General features: G+C 49.5%; 2 pseudogenes; both read left to right on the top strand.

The window, feature by feature from the left end:
- Positions 1 to 6,761: 6,761 nt before the first annotated feature.
- LOC136322279 (beclin-2-like) lies at positions 6,762 to 7,256 on the top strand (annotated as a pseudogene).
- A 957-nt stretch (positions 7,257 to 8,213) lies between these two features.
- LOC136322278 (beclin-2-like) lies at positions 8,214 to 9,074 on the top strand (annotated as a pseudogene).
- Positions 9,075 to 17,714: the final 8,640 nt, after the last annotated feature.

The raw sequence follows: 17,714 nt of genomic DNA, 5'->3' as shown, positions 1-17,714 counted from the left end.
GGCACAGGCTCAACTGGCCTCAGCCCCAGCCTGACAGCAGAGGGTGGGCACTGACAAGCCTGCATCTGGCCCATCTGACAATCATCGGAGACCCACGAGCCCCTTTGAGGAAGGCCAATCAATGCACGGAGACATTTTGTTCATGAAAAGATGGCAAGAAGAAAGGAGTAACAAACAGCAGGGAGAGAGGCGTGCTGGGAATCAGCGCGTGGCCGGCAAGCGGGCAGCTTCCCCCTCCTCTCCTAACTTTCCTGTCCTGCTCCATCTTGGTCAGACATTCAATACTTCCTTTTGGAGAACACATAGATTTGTTTGACTTGGAATATTGAATTTGGAGGCCGTTCAGCAATTTCAAATTTCAGGAGTGGGACGGTAGGGAGACACTGTAAATTAAAAAATTCTTTCCTCTTCAATTTCTACCCAAGATTGTATATTTTTTTATAGCAAAATTAGGGATTAACTATAAACATCTGTTTGTTCAATACTGACATGGTTGTGAGAACAATGGCCAAACCATTGGCGCGGGAGCGTTCAGATGCTGCACATCCATGGTGGAAAGCCTGGGCCTCCTATCGGGATTCTGGGAGGGTGGAGAAGGGAGACATGTGGAGCAGGGACAAAGAAGAGAATGGGGAGACCCAGGAGAAAGAGCAAGGGACCCCTCAACCCCCCAGGATCTCTGCATAAAACTCAGCCACCATTTGTCCTTGCTCCCCTCCTCCAGTCCTCCTCACCCTGCTTCTCTCACCCAGTACTCATTGTTGAAGCCTCATTTCCTCACCAGCCTCCCAAGTCCTTCCTGAGCACCTACTGTGCGCCAGGCCCCATGCAGGGCTTGGGAGTTGTGACAGAAGTGTAGCTATCACACTCTGAAGGGAAGCGCCAGCAAACAACCCATGGCATGATAGGTCAGCTCATGACAGTGTTGACAAGGAAGTGTCTTAAGGATACAGACAGGGAGCTGTTTCCCTGAATGGCAGCAGCTAATGGAGACTATTGGAGGGAATGACCTTCAAGTAATGGTTGGAAGGGTACAGCTAAACAAGGGAAGTGGGGAGAACATTCCAGGAAGAGAGTGTGGCCCGTGCAAAGCCCCTGGGGTAGGCTAGCGTATAGATTCGAGGCTAAAACAAAGCCAGTGAGAGCAGAGAGTATGCAGGGCCACTGGAACCTCCAAAGACTTCTAAGCCAGACCAAGAAACAAAGGCAGTTCTGTGCCATGGGGAGATTCCACCAATGGCATTTGCAAAACAGGTTGAAAGTGAAAAGAGAGTTGTGGGGAGACTGGCCAGGAGGCCAGGATTGCTATAGAAGTGATGGCAACTAGGTGAAGGAAGAGGCAGCGGATAGTAATTTGATGAGACTCGGTCTTGTGGGGAGGAGGGGGTGGAGGGAGAAGATGGCGAGTCTGAGGTGCCTTCCAGACATCCCAGGAATAAATCAGATCTGGCAAACGGGACCAGGGATAGGCCAGGCCAGTAGCACACATTTATAGTTTGGAGAGAGAGAGGAGTAGGGGCTAAAGGTAGACCCTCCAAAGAATCCTGAATGACGAACTAAGAGGAGGAAGAGGAAGCCTGAGAGAAGAAGGCAGTGGGGTGGGAAAGAACTGGACAATAAGGGTCATGGAATTGGGACTGTAGTTCAGGAAGGGGTCGATCCCTGCTGGGGATCATCAGGAAATGACCACTGACCACACTGCCTCTTGACCCAAAGCATTAGGAATGAGCCCTGGGTCTGCTGATGTGGAGGTCACTGGTGTCTGTCTCAGTCATCTTGGGCTGTATAACAAATATACAAACTGGACAACTCCAGCAACAGAAATTTATTTTCTCACAGTCTGGAAGCTGGAAGTCTGAGATCGAGGTATCAGCAGGGTTGGTTTCCTCTGAGTCCTCGCTCCTTGGCTTGTAGACCAGCATCTTCTCCCTGTGTCTTCATATGCTCACCACTGTGTGTGTCTGTGTCTCCTTCTAATAAGGACACCAGCCACATTGGATTAGGGCCCACTCTAATGACCTCATTTTACCTTAATTACCTTCTTAAATCACCAAATACAGTCACATTTTGAGGTCCCGGGGGTTAGGATTAAACATACTTTTGCCATATGATTCAGCAATCACACTCCTTAATATTTGCCCAAAGGAGTTGAGTTGAAAACTTATATCCATACAAAAGCCTCCAAACAATGTTTATAGCAACTTTATTCATAATTGACAAAACTTGGAAGCAACCAAAGTGTTCTTCAGTAGGTGAATGGAAAAATTAACTGTGGTACACCCAGACAATTAAAAATATTATTCAGCACTAAAAAGAAATGAGCTATGAAACATGAAGGAATCTCAAATGAATACCACTAAGTGAAAGAAGCCAGTCCGCAAAGGCTACATACCATGATTCCAACTATATGACATTCTGAAACAGGAAGAACTGTGGAGAGGGTGAAAAATCAGTGGTTGCGGGGGTCAAGAAGGAGGGAGGGATGACTAGGCAGAGGATTTTTAGGGCTGTGAAAATACTCTGTGTGATACCATCACAGTGAATGCATTTCAACATACCTTTATCAAACCCACTGAATGTACAAACACCAAAAGTGGACCCTAAGGTAAACTATGGACTGCTAATGACACATTACCAGTTGTGACAGACGGGTCACTCTGGTGAAGGGTGTGGCTAGTGACCGAGGCTGTGCATGAGGTGGGGGCACTGGGTCTATTGGAAATCTTTGTATCTTCCCCTCAATTTTGCTGTGAACTCAAAACGACTCTAAAATATAAAGTCTGTTTTTAAAAGGGTATTGCAGATTTCTGAAATATGGAAGTAAGAAACTGTTGTTTTTTTAGACAAATTAAAAGATCTACCAAATGATCCAAAAATAACCAGTTGTAAAGAAAAGCAGGAGGCAAATCCTGATGGGTCAGGTCTGCAGGTAGGACAAGCACGAGATGGGACACAGCCAGTGGGAGCCGAGGCTGTCAGACCAGCGTGCCTTTACTCAGAGCCCCTGATGCCAGCTGTGGACACAGCTCCAGGGCTCAGACTCACAGCTTCACCCAGCATTCAAGCATTGTGCACGGAGCGCCTACTGCACACTGGACCTGCTGTGTTCTGGTGTCAGGTCCTGAGTGCCAAGGGCCGCACTGGCCCTGCCCTCTTGGGTCACCCAGTCAGCTCAGGAAATAGATAATTGGACAACAATGGCGCACCAGGGTGACCTGTGAGAGCACCAAAGAGGCTTCTGCTTTGGCCTCTGAAGAGCACCCTCACACCGCTGGAGGCAGCCTCGACATCGAATCAGAGGAAAGCAGGTGCTGCCCAAACCGGGGGCAGATGAGTATTCCAGCAAAGTGTCAGGTATGTAGCTGGGGGGGTGGGGGTGGCCTGGGGGGGGGGTGCCCATGTTCCTCCTGAGCACCATGTCTAAGAAGAAAGCTTTTCAACCACATTTGTAAGATGATGTGTTGATAAAACCATTGATAAGATGAGGGCAGAAAGATGACAAAAAGAGGAGGCCTTGGGAAAGCAAACCAGAGAGATACATGTCTCTTTGCCCCCTAGTAATCCTGGGGACCCTGCCCTGTGGCAGTCTGAGAACCGGCCTGCAATGCACATCAGCTCGCAGACAGCTGGAGAGTGAGACGAGTGCTAGCCATGCCTCAGGGACCAGGTTCGCCTTGCGACCCATGCAGTGACAAAAGATTTCATCCAGAATATGTACAGACTTGTACAATTTTATAAGAAAAAAGTCCCCAGGTCACCCCGGAAGAAACTGGACAGAGTCTTATACAAGAATTTCACAGAAAACCATACCCACGTGGCACTAAACTTGGGAAAAAGCACTAATGCAAATTAAAATCCAAGTGAGCCACCACCATGGCCTCAGAACAGAGGACATGAGACAGACAGCGCCAAGTGTGGGAAGGGGGGGAGGGCCCACGGGGAGCTGCTCTGGGGAGCTACCAGCAGGTTCTACTTCAGCTGATCCTCTGAACGTTTGTGGCCTAGCAGTTCCACCTCTGGTACAAACCCCACTAAAACATGGGCAATACATTCCCCAAGTGACGAGATCCAGTCAATCAGCATATCTGTCAAGTCAGTCCCCAAATATGTATCAAACACCTGCTATGTGCCAGGCATTGTCCTGGAAGCTGGGGACATAAGTGCTTGGAGACTTTATTCTAGAAGGGAAGACAGACATAAACAAGAGAAAATAAAAACAACGAGTAATTTTTCCCACAGAGAGAACAGCGAACAGGGAGGAGGGCAGTGAGCTTGAGGTGCTCGGCTGGAAGCTATAATGTGAACGTGGAAGGGTGGGGGACCTCGCCGAGAAGACAGCCTCTGAGCGGCAGAGGGACGTGTGGTTGGAGGAGCCTCTGGGAGGGGCAGCACTCCTGGCAGAGGGAACAGCCAGGCCAAGGCCCTGGGGCAAGCACTGGAGAAAAAGCCCAGAGGCCGGTATGGCTGGAGGGTTGGAGCAGAAGTGGGCATGTGGAGAGTCAGAGGGAGCCAGGGCCTCAAAGAGGGCAGGAAGGAAGGTGGGGTGCATTCACATGTCCACCTCTAAGCCAGCATGAGCTGATGCAGGCAGCGCTCGCTCTCCTCTACTTCTGCATCTCCAGAGTGTCAACCTGACTCTTTGCAGGTTCTAGAAAATGCAGCACTTTAAGTCGGCCCCATAGGGACAGAATCTGGCTGCCTGGTCCATTCCTGTGCCTACACAGTGTGTAGACCAGGACCTGACAACATTTCTTCCCTGACCAGTCTTTTCCCTGGGGCCCTGGAGCACGTTCTGGGGTCCCCAAGTGAGCATCTGATGCTGCCGTGTGCAGGAAGCTTGCAGCTTGTGCACTCCAGCCCTGGGGTCTGTGGGACCCAGAGTGGACGGCTGGACACACGCACCACCAGGATCCCATGTGGCAGAGCTGCCCTCCACACTCTTCAGCATTCTGGGTCCCTGTAAGTAACCCAGCCTCATGGATAGCCTCCCGATCTTATGATGAGCAGCCTAAATAAGACACCTTTACTAAAAAGAAACACATGGCCCTATTTATGCAAATGTGTAAAATATATTTAAATAATTTTAAATGCACAAGTCATTCAGAGAAAGCATGTTTTTTAAAAACTCACAAGCATGACTTTGTAGTGAAGATGGCAGTGAACAGTGGCTTATCCTGCAGACAGGACCCACAGGGAAGGGTCACGAACATGTATGGGACACTCCCGTGTGCCCCCTGCAGACCAGCATTCCTTGTATAGGGACACTGAGCGCAGGTTTGCGTTGTGACTGTAAATGACAAGGTCGGCATCAGAGCCTGTGTCCTCTTCACTTCTCACACTTCAGCTGCCAGCACGGACACCAGAAACAGAGGGGGTGGCCTTGCAATTTGGGACCCAGAAATGACACTTGGGGTCTCATCCACTCACCTTTCGCTTCAGGTTTCTTGTTTATGGACTGAGGAGACAAACCCTCACTCTCAGAATTAGAGGTGCCCTCAGATACGGCCTCACCTGCCACAGCAGTCCTACAGCCCATCTGCACCGCATGCCTCTGTGACAAAAAGCTCACCCCTCACAGGTGTCCCTGGCAGTTGATGTTGCAAGAGCTCCTCTTTGCGGGCACTAACGTCCCTGAAGCAAAAGGAGAGCACAGGGGGCCTCAGGACCATTTCCCAGAACTCCATGCAGAATGAAGCCCCGGCCTGTCCCTGCTCTTTACCAACCCATAACTTTGGAAGTTAGGGTTTCAACATGTGAATTGGGATGAGGGGAGACACATACAGTTCATGAAGCATCCTGCAGCGCAGGGATACATTGCATAACGACGCTTCAGTAGAAGATGGACCCTGCATGCAGCAGAGGTCCAGTAAAATTATACTGGGGCTGTCATCTAGTGGAACTATCATACACAGTCTTGTCATTTAGTGATGCCTTAGCTGTCATTCAATGTATCACTCACATGTTTGTGAAGATGCAGGTGTACACAAACCTACTGCGCTGCCCGTTGTATACAAGCACAGCACATGCAGTTATGTACAGGACATAACCCTTGATGATCATCATCAATGACTATGGTATTGGTTTATGTACGTATTATGCTGTGCCTTTGATCATTGTTTTTAGAGTGTGCTCCTTCAACTTTTAAAGAATAGTTTGTTGTAAAGCAGTAGCATGTTACAGGGACAGCAAAATCCTACATCTTGTGTTTACTGTGTCTCTTGATTGCATCATTTTCTCTTGTGCTCAATTTAATCTCTCATTATTTTGCAGTAACATGCCAGATAGGTTTGTGGTTTAGGAACAATAGGCTTACCTAGGTGTGGAGTAGGCTAGACCATTTAGGTTTGTGTAAGTATACTCTGTGATGTTCACAGGTGATGAAATTGCCCAATGACACATTCAGCAGAACATACCCCAGTTCTTAAGCAGCACATGAGTATAATGAGTTTTTCTTAATATCGTAAAATCTCCAGTGTACCCTTGTAAGGTCGGAAGGGGGAGAAGGACAGATGAGATGTGCATTTTTAAAGAATCACTCCACTAAAAGACCTTAAAAAGTATGAGTTGGGACAAAAGTAGGTTTACAGTTAAGAGCACCAGAAACACGGGCCTTAGTCTCGCATTATTATTTATATTAATTATCGTATGAGTTTCCATATGAACAACTGTAAACTTACTCCTGCCCCACCCTGTATAAAAGGAGAAGTAACTGGGGAGCCAGAGGAAATGTGGAATCAAAGTTCAAAGTCAAGACCTCCACCATGTCCTCTCTCCGCTCCCTCTGCCAGGACTGCCACCAGCCCCCTAGGCTGACTCAGTCCATGGAGACCTAGGGCCTTGACCATGGCCAAGATCCTACAGCTTCGAAGCTCCCCTCAGCCCATGAGGAGCCTGGAGAGACTCTGGAGGAAGACTCCACCTCTGGGGTGCAGACAGATGTGGATAAGCTACAGGATGGTGTCTCTGGCAGGACCCTCCTTGGGGATGGCTACATGTCCTGGTAGAGTTCCAGAAACGTCACCCTGCTTGGGAAGGTGGGCTCTGGGAGGATTTTCAGTAGCATCCAGAAGGCCACGAGAGGTGTTTTCAATATCCTTTCTGGTGAAGATCTGGGCCACACTTTGTGTGAGACAGTGCTGACAATCTTTTGGGGCAGCTGGACACCCAACTCACTATCTCAGTATCTGACAGTCAGAACTACAAATGCTTTGGAGACCAGGGAGAGAATGCCTGAAGACAAGGAAGAGACACTGTAGGACAGTGGTTCTCAAACTTTTTGAAGTCAGTGCGCATTTAAAATCCTACAAATGTCTAACCAGACGGTGGCACAGTGGATAGAGCGTCGGACTAGGACACAGAAGACCCAGGTTTGAGACCCGGAGGTCACCAGCTTGAGCACAGGCTCATCTGGTTCGAGCAAGGCTCACCAGCTTGAGCCCAAGGTCGCTGGCTCGAGCAAGGAGTCACTCAGTCTGCTGTAGCCGCCCGGTCAAGGCACATACGAGAAAAAAAAATCCTACAAATAATTGTAGGCACACTATATACAAATTTCTGAGAAATATGTTATAATAATTAAGTTAAATATTAAAGAAAAAATATATAAATTCCAAGCATGCTTTTATGGTAATTAAACAAAATAAATACAACAAAATTAAATTTATTCTGACATTAAAAAACATTTTTATGTTACATATTTTGAGTTATACTTTTTAGAATTCATAAAAAAGAGGGGTTAAAAAATAAAAAATGACAAAAAAGATATTTTTTTATATATATAGATACATTCTTAGTAAGATTTAGTAACTTCGGCAGGTCCCTGAGCAAATGTGTTAAGTTTTTTCATTTTTGTGTTTCTGAGAAACATAAGTCTGATGTGTCCTAGTGATTTCTTCAATGTTTGGGCATATATTTATATTTGAAAGGCAAACTCTCATTTCCTCATCAATACATTGAAGAATTCCTCTCTTTTTACTCTTAATTGCGTTGAGGGTAGAAAATCCTAATTCACATAAATAGGATGCTGAAAATTGTAGTAAAAAGTTCAAAGCTTTTTTAGATATTGCCACATATTCTTCTTTTATAGAAATCCAAAAGGCTTCAGGAGACAATTCCTTATGTTTAATCATCAATCCAAAACCCCCACCATACATATCATCTTAACTTTACACCAAACAAAGGATAGAAGAAACTTGCCTCCAGTCTTTCCAGGGAACATGGGGGGTAGTGTAAACAATCCAGCACCACAGCTTAACAGCCTTTTGCAACCTAATCAGGCAATTGAGGTGGAGGGGTAGGGCAGACTGTCAGCTTACAGCCAATTTTCCACACTTCTGTCCCCCAAAAATCTAAACTCCAAAACCCCTGTTGGTTTTTGGTCCCCAACAGGCACATATTTCTCTGGAATACCATAGGGCGCACCTAGAAATCTTCTAGGGCACATCCTTTGAGAACCACTGCTGTAGAAGGACCTGAAGGGCCTGGAGCTGGGGGAAGCCAGGCTGGTCCAGCAGCTGGAGGAGGTGGAGAGGAACTGAGAAAGAGCAGCTGTGGCTCTGGGGCAGCCCAGGTGGAGACTGAGACGCTGGACCAGCAGGAAAGGCAGCACCACGAGGACTACAGTAAACCGCAAGGCAACAATTGGAACTACCTGATGAACTGGAGAGTGTGGAGAATGGCTGCGGTACGGCCAGACCCAGCTAGCCAGGCTGGGGAAAACGAACACCTCCAGGTCAACATTGGAGATCCACCAGACGGCCCTTTGGCCATCATGAATTGAACTTCAGAGTGGGCTGCCTCCGCATTAGTCCCTGTGTGCTGGGACAAGGTTCATGCAGACTGGGGGCAGACAGCCTTGCTGCGCCTGGCCCTGTAGAACACAGTTGGTCTGGAGTGTCAGAGTACGGCTTGTCCCCTGCAGAAGCCATTCCTACCTGAGGTCTTCAACAGAGGACCCCATGGAGCTGCCCTTGTTCTGTTCCAGAGGGCAGAGTGCTCTCCTGAATAACAAGTTTGACCAGGCAATGCTGGTGTTCCTGCCCACACGCCCTCCAGGATCCACACAGAGGGAGGCCTGAGAATAGACCCCCAGAGCTTAAAATATTTTATTCATGAAAATCTTATCAGGTCAATGATAAAACTGAATAATATAACAGGTTTATAATTTGAATAATAAATGACAGCACCGACATTAATTTAAGAGACATGAAAGCATGGCCCAGAGCAAACCCAAGCCATCTTCCCAGCAATGTCGTCCTCTACCTTCCTCGTCCCTCTTCCCCGCCTGGACAAGCAAATTCAACTTGTCAGTAAAGATCGAATCACAAGGTGATGGAAGAAAGGGTTGTAAAGGAAAAGAACTGAGAGAGGAGAGAGGGTGGGAAAGAAAAAGTAGAGGTCTTCAATTCCTTTATGAGAGAATAAAAGTAATTGGGTCACCGATGTGCCCAGTAGAACTTTGGGAGGGGGGATATTGGAAAATATTTAAGTTTTTGCTGTGATGTATGTCAACCCCCAACCCTCTTCATCCCTGAGAAACTTTAAATAAATTCCTATGCATTCTTCAGTGAAAAATTAATTTATTAATTAAATCAGTTTTTCAAAAAGTTGATGTGTTTCAATCCATCATTGGTCAAAGTAGCCCGTGTTTGCCCTAGTTCTTTATTGGTTTCTGTGTTCTTGTCACATATGCTCAGCAGTCCTTGTCACATCCTTGCTGTCTGTGATGACAAGAAGCTCCAGGCTCATTTTATACATTTTCTGCCCCAGACATAGGCTAACCATTTCTCTACGAACCCCTGGTTTCTTTTATTTATTTATTTTAATTTTTATATTTATTTTTATTTATTTTAGAGAGGGGGGTGGAGAGAGAGAGACAGAAACATTGATCCATTCTTGTATGTGCCCTGACTGGGGATCAAACTGGAAACCTCTATGTTCGGGCTGACACTCTTATCAACTGAGCTATTCAGCCAGAGCACCCCTGGTTCCTTTTAGTGGAAATAATATTTATAATCCACAGTGAGGGCACCAGGTGTGCTCTTGCTACTGCATGTATTGTATCTATGAATATTCAATGAATAAAACAAAAATGTGTGTTATTTTTTAACAATTTGTTTTATTGTGCTAAAACACACATAACATAAATTTTACCGTTAATCACTTTAAATGTACAGTTCAGTGGAATTAAATACGTTCTCATTGTTATAGAGCCATCACCAACACCCATCCCTATAACTCTTCATCCTAGAAAACTGTATCTATTAAATACTAACTTCCCATTCTCCCCTGACCCAGCCCCTAACAACCACCATTCTACTTTCTGTCTGTATGCATTTGGCTACTCTAGGAACCTCATATAAGTGGAATCATACAGCATTTGTCTTTTTGTAACTGATTTATTTCACTGAGCACAAGGTCCTGAAGGTTCATCCAAGTTGTAGCCCATTTCAGCACTTTCTTATATTTAAGGCTGAATAATATTCTATTGTATGAATAGACCACATTTTGTTTATCCATTGATAGGCACCCTGGACTGTTTCCACCTTTGAGATGTTGGGAATAATGCTGCCATAAACTTGGGAATGCACATAAGCATAAATAACTTTATGTTGCAGGATCAAAGGAGGGAATGAGTGTGTGAGTGCATGAATGAATGAAGGGTACACCCTCGCAGGCTGCAGGTTTGGGGTGGCAAGGCTTCTACATCCTCCCTCCCTCCCCATGGCTTACATTTGCGGTCGATCGTTAGGCAGGATCATGGCTACAAATAAGTTCACTGCCCCTTCTTTGGAAGGACTCCTCCTAGTTTGTTTCACATAACTCCCAAAGTCCCCTTGACAAGCAGGAAGTGCAGGCAGGTGTCCAGAAGTTTCTGAGCAGCAGAAGTTGGCATCACACAGAACATCAGGGCAGCACTGGTGTCCTTCTCTGCTTTCTCTTCTGTATTCTTTAAAAAAAAATCTCTTTTGCATTTTTTCTGAAGTGAGAAGAGGGGAGGCAGAGAGACAGACCCCTACATGCGCCTGACTGGGATCCACCTGGCAAGCCCACTAGGGGGCAGTGCTCTGCCCATCTGGGACGTTGCTTCGTTGCAACTGGAGCCATTCTAGCACCTGAGGCGGATGCCATAGAGCCATCCTCAGTGCCCAGGCCAACTTTGCTCCAGTGGAGCCTTGGCTGCAGGAGGGGAAGAAAGAGGCAGAGAGGAAGGAGAGGGGGAAGGGTGGAGAAGTAGATGGGTGCTTCTCCTGTGTGCCCTGGCTGGAAACTGAACCTGTGACTCCACACGCCGGGCCGACACTCTACCACTGAGCCAGCCGGCCGGGGCCTCGTCTTTATTCTTCTTCCTTTCTTCCTACCTTCCCCTTCTTCCTCTGTGCACAAAACAGGGTGGCTACTGCAAAGTCACAGCAAAGCCAGAAGCTGCTTGAAGGTGGACATATGGCACCAGATTATTCCAGAAGCTATGAGTTGGGATGGATCCTCAGAAAACATCCATTTCATCCAACAATCTTAAACTTCATTTAGCAGCTATTCCCTTGTAAAATAGAATCCTAATGGAGCCCCAATAACTCAGAGCCATGAGTGGAGCTACTCTATTGTTACTGCTCCTAATGGCCCTCCATGGAGCTCCCCCGTGCACTCCTTAACAGAGGGCAAAACAGCACCCGGCAGACAAAGGGTGTGGTGTCCAGCAAGTTCCTCCTGGAGGCAACTGGGGGTGAGGGGCTATGCTTGCCCACCTACTCCATGGCAGCCAATGCTTGGGGTTGCTCGCTGGGGTGTGGGGTATGACACCCTGTGAAACAGCGCTCTAGTGGCAGAAGCCCTCACCCAATGGGAAGCCAGCACTCGCAGGTAGAGGTCAGACTCAGCTCTTCATTCACTCACTCATCCATTCATTCTCTGAAGGCCTGATATATTGTCTGTCTACAGTCTGGAGGGGATGTGCATGAGTGTTCAGGTTAAGGGCAAGCTCAATGGGTGTGGGAGTATCTCAAGATGCCCAACCAAAACAGGGATGAAGTCAGAAGAACCTCTGGAGAAGCTGTGCTGAAAAGTATCTGAGGTCGGCCAACCAAAGAACAGAAATGGTGCCGCCGGCAGGGGAGTGGGCCATGGTTCTGGATGATGAGGGGCCTGGATGCAGGGCAATGCACAGGGTGGGGAAGGGAACAGCCAGGCAGAGGGTGGGGACAGGAGAAGGTGAGTGGGTGGGTTGGTGGGCGCACTGGGCCTGGGCAGGGGGAGGGGAGTGTAGAAGAGCAAGGTAGAAATGACACAGCCCTGAGCCCCACGCCTAAGAGAATGAAGCCCATCCAGGCCCACACTCATGCTGACAAAGACCTGCTAATCACCCTGCCCTGCCTCAGTTCACCACTACAAGGCCCTAAGAGGAGGAAGAACTGCATTCTAGAGCCTGTTGGAAGGAAAGCCAGGCTATTGTCATAAGGTATCTTCATACACCCCTGCATCACATAGGTGTGGAGTGGGGGAAGTTGGCCCAGGCCCTCCCTGCCTGTAGTAGCTGTCACTCCCGTGGCCCACAGAGGTTTCCTGAGCACTCACCACGTGTCCCAGACACTGTCTCAGGAGTGAGGGATGGGGTGGGCAGGCGGGCAGGGTCCAGGCATGAGGAGATGGGGTGGGCAGGCAGGCAGGGTCCAGGCATGAAGGATGGGGTGGGTAGGCAGGCAGGGTCCAGGAGTGAGGGATGGGGTGGGCAGGCAGGCAGGGTCCAGGAGTGAGGGGATGGGGTGGGTAGGACAGGCAGGGTCCAGGAGTGAGGGATGGGGTGGGTAGGACAGGCAGGGTCCAGGAGTGAGGGATGGGGTGGGTAGGACAGGCAGGGTCCAGGAGTGAGGGATGGGGTGGGCAGGCGGGCAGGGTCCAGGCATGAGGGGACGGGGTGGGCAGGCGGGCAGGGTCCAGGAGTGAGGGATGGGGTGGGTAGGACAGGGAGGGTCCAGGAGTGAGGGATGGGGTGGGTAGGACAGTCAGGGTCCAGGAGTGAGGGATGGGATGGGTAGGACAGGCAGGGTCCAGGAGTGAGGGATGGGGTGGGTAGGACAGGCAGGGTCCAGGAGTGAGGGATGGGGTGGGTAGGACAGGCAGGGTCCAGGAGTGAGGGATGGGGTGGGTAGGACAGGCAGGGTCCAGGAGTGAGGGATGGGGTGGGCAGGCAGGCAGGGTCCAGGAGTGAGGGATGGGGTGGGCAGGCAGGCAGGGTCCAGGAGTGAGGGATGGGGTGGGCAGGCAGGCAGGGTCCAGGAGTGAGGAGATGGGGTGGGCAGGCGGTCAGGGTCCAGGAGTGAGGGATGGGGTGGGCAGGCAGGCAGGGTCCAGGAGTGAGGGATGGGGTGGGTAGGACAGGCAGGGTCCAGGAGTGAGGGGACGGGGTAGAGAGGACAGGGAGGGTCTTTTCTTTCCAAGAGCAGCCTTACCAGTGGGAGAGACAGCCAGAAATCTAGCATCTCATGGCCTCTCAAGAAACTGCACATGATGGTAAATCACATGAACTTCACAAATCCTTGTGAAGAAATTCTGCTGGCTAAGTAGTCAGCCATCTCAAAGAGGATGTCACATTTTTGTTAGTTGTCCCTAATTTAAAGAAAGGGAAACTGAGGCACAAAGAGGACAGGTAACCTGTTCAAGGTTATACAGTTAATGAGATATGCATTTGGAATTTGAACCCCAGGCAGCCTGACTTAGAACCCAGGATCTTAACCACCAAGCCAAGCTACCCCTGCTATTCTCACTCCTTTGTGAGGATCTACTCAGGGTTGAGGATACAGAGCTGGCATAGGAAGTGGCTCTGCCCTGAATTTACAGCTCAGTTCTGCCTTGTGAACATGAGCAAGGCACCTTTTTTCTGTGCTTTAGTTTCCTCATCTGAGAAATGAACTTGGTAGTCAGCTGATGAGGATTAGAAAGGTGGTCAGTACCTGCATTCATGCTCCATTCATGGTGGGGCTGGTGTTGGCACATTTATAAGCTCAGGGAAAGCCCTGGGTTCCAATCAGGCTCCAAGACTGAGGGACTACATCCCCACAAGGCATCCTGAAAGATGCATGGCTCCAGGGCCAGCCCAAACCCCTCCAGACTCATTGTGGCCACACCCAGCCCCTGTTAAAAAAAAAAAAAAAAAAAAGGAAGGGAGAACCCCACAGAGACCCCGGAAGGGAAAGAACCCAGCCAGGTATCCTCACAGCTCTGGAGGTTTTCTAAGCATCTGCAATGGACATCAGACCCAGCAAAAGCTAGGAGTCTACAAAACAAGTGTTTCTTGTTGCAAAGGAGAATGCTGAGGGGGGGGGGGAGAAGGAGCTGATGCTGGGGACCTCCAGCTGGACCATGACCGGCAGAGACAGCCACACCCCAAGACAGACCCCAGGCACATGCACAGGGCATCACAGCAGAGATGAGAGTCAGCCAGCAAGGCAAGAGCTGACAGGGCAGCAGGGAAGTGTGTGGAAGGACACCACGGGCCTGGGAACAGAACGTGCAAGGGTCCTGAAGAAAAGGGTGCTTGGTGCTGGAGAGGCTGAAACAGTGAGTGAGCCGCCGGCAAAGTCCCCTTAGACTGCTTCCATTCTTCCCACTGTCTACCAGGCAACACTCGCTCCTGCCCAAGGTCACACGGCAGTCTGGCAGAGAGTGTGCCCCAGAAGAAACCCAGTCCTGCAATCATTTCCCTCCAGCCCTGCCTTTCTTCACCTTCCTCTTCTTCCAGCCCCTTTCCCTTGCCCTTCACCTCCGCTGACACCACCCCCTCGTGCCTCTCTCTCTCTCTCTCTCTCTCTCTCTCTCTCTCTCTCTCTCTCCCCTCTGTTTTGTCTCTCCTCTCTCTGGGTTTCTGTCTCTCTATCCCCCGATCCAGGCCTGGTGACCCCCAGGGCCTGTTCCACCTCCACCTGCCCCTGCCCCAGCAGGCTCAGCCTCCAGCATCTTGGGCCTCGTTAATGCGTTTCGCATGGCATGTCAGTCAAACGCCCTTCTAATGTCCTTAAAGCACGCAGAAAATTGCATCCTTATGAAAAGGGGGAAAAAGCAAATTGCCTGTTGGAGGAGGAGCTGCCAGGGATCTGGCTGTGCACACCAAGTTCAGAGCGACTGGGCTGGTGGAGGTGTCTGCCTGGGGCTGGAGCCAGGGTGCCACCTCCTCCCCACTGCCTTCTGGCACATGCCTAGGCCACCTCTTCACCTCTTCCCCCACTACCCTTGCATACCCTCCATACTTGCTTCCTATATTGGACTTTCTTTTCATACTTTTAAGGCCAAGCTCCTAACTGCCTCAGGGCCTTTGCACATGGTCTGTCAGCTTCCTAGTACACACTCTTCTTGTCATTCAAGTCTCATTTGAAGAGTCAACTCCTTAGGGACCCTGATCATGCTGACTAAAGCTCCCGCTCATTCATTGTCTATCACCTATTTTATTTTCCACATGACATTTATTACTTCCTAAAACCATCTTTTGGATTTAATTGTGGCTTCTTTGCCATCTATCCGAGCCTCCAAAATGAGCTCTTTGGGTTGGAGGCTGTATTCCCCATGCCTAGCACAATGCCTGGCACACAGCAAGCATGTAATAAATACTTGGTGAACAAATGGAACCCAATCAGGTATAGGCTATTAGGGACCCTAAGGCATTTGGAATACCCCAAACTGAACCTCAAGGTTGCTGGGCGAGGGACATTGGAGACCCATAGAGCTGAAGTCAGACCCAAATTCTGCCATTAATAGCTGTGTGTCACTAGGCGAGCTGCCTAACATCTCTGACATTTATTTTCATCTAGGAACTGGAAGGAGGGCACCTACCTTACTGGCTATCATTGGAGCAAGGAAGGAGAGGAGATCCTGCGTCCCAGCACAGTGAACTGCCTGCCACACTCAGTAACTGTTTGCTAAATGAATGAATGACCCCAGTAAGTGTTTGATATCACAGAGTCTGTGATGTCGCTAATGACAGGCACCACTATTTCCTGAAGCACAAAAAGGAAAAAATTTAAGAACATTGCCAATGAAGCCTTGACCTGATGCTTATATGTCACCCAGAATTTTTGTCTTATACTTAATCAAAGATCTTTATCCGGCCTATTAAGACAGATTTTTTTAAAATCACAGATCACTGTTAAGTTTAAATAAAAAGGAAACTACCAGGGAAATCAGTGGGTTGATTTCCTAAAACTTCTTAGCGGTCAGAGTTTCCTTTGAATGGACCCCCTCCAGCATCCCAGAGCCCCCATCCACTTGGCCATTGTCTCACAGATGAGCCATGCTGCCATCCTGTGTCTTCTATGCCCAGAGGAAGGATGTGCCCCATCTAGGGTCGGTGCCTGAGTGGCAAAGGGCCATCACTGTCCATCCCAGAACACCTGCCTCAGGGGCAGCCACATCCTGGGGCCCAGGGCCCACAGTGCCTGCCCCCCTCCCACCAACTGTGCTCCAAACCCCGCTTTGAGAAATGTGAGGGTGCTGACTTAAAATTAATGATAATCAGTAATACAGTGTGAGAACTAGGACAAAGGAAACTTTTGAAGTCACACAGGTTAAAGGCCCATTGCAAAGTCAGGAAAGGGTCAGAAGGGAAAATCCTGCCAGGTCAGCTGTTTCCACCAGGCCTTACTTCAAACAGAAGGTGGACCCATCTTCTCCTGCATTATGAGGGTAAAATGCCCCCCTCCCCCAGGATGGTGGAGAACTTGGCCTAGAGCCTGGCTGACTTCCCTGCAAGGTCCTCTCTCTCTGCAGTCACTTTTCTGCCCCGCCCACCAACAGGGAGTAAGGATCCGGCTCCCTTACCTCCTTAAAGTAGAGCTGGAGAGGTGGTTTGAGAAGTCTCCCCCAGCTCCCAGAACCTGGGCCAGGCTGAGCTGGAGGGTTGGTGTGCCACTGTGGTCCTTCTTAGTCTGCTTTGGCCCTTGGAAACGAGGTCCTGGAGAGGCCTGGAGATCAGAAGCTCCAGGGATCAATGGGTCCCCTTTCTGGACAAGGGAATTCAAGCTGGAATCAGGGATGCCACTTTTAGTCAGAGGTTCCCCTTGAGTGTAGAGAAGAATTCAGGCAACGGGGCAACCGAAAGTGGAAGAGGTGCCAGGTTTCTTCTTGGGACCTGGAGTTCGGGGAGGGGACCAGGCTGAGAGGCCAGCACTGCTGCTGGCCTCAGTGTCTCCATAGGCAAAGTAAGAGAGCCCTCTGCCCTAGGAGATGTGGTTAACACAGCCCAGGGCCGAGTTCCTCTCCTGGCACCTAGGGGCTCCTACCAGTGACCCTCCAGGAGAAGCTGGAGCAGGGGAAGGGAATAAACCAGAGTAAACTTTACTTTTTACAAAGTGAGGAGGCCGAGGGAGGGATAGGATCCCCCCACATCTAGCTGTGCCTGTCCTATCCTGTCAGTGCCTGCTCGGCTCTAGGCAGACGATAGTCCGAGACTCTGGGATGGACTTCGGACCCAGGCCCGCCGCCACCGACCTGTCTCTCTTCAAACCTTCCCGCGCGTGTCGGCTCGAGCGGAATGGCGCCAGGGCTAGGCTCCCAATTCCATCGACCCAGCGGAATGGCACCAGGGCTAGGCTCCCAATTCCATCGACCCAGCGGAATGGCGCCAGGGCTAGGCTCCCAATTCCATCGACCCAGCGGAATGGCACCAGGGCTAGGCTCCCAATTCCATCGACCCGATCAGGTTCCGGGGCACAGTGTGGGGATGCAATACCCAA

The sequence above is a fragment of the Saccopteryx bilineata genome, chromosome 2 (genome assembly GCF_036850765.1).
Source record: "Saccopteryx bilineata isolate mSacBil1 chromosome 2, mSacBil1_pri_phased_curated, whole genome shotgun sequence".
NCBI lineage: Eukaryota > Metazoa > Chordata > Mammalia > Chiroptera > Emballonuridae > Saccopteryx > Saccopteryx bilineata.
Note: the sequence above shows the minus strand (reverse complement) of the source record. Positions and strands in the feature narration are given on the sequence as shown.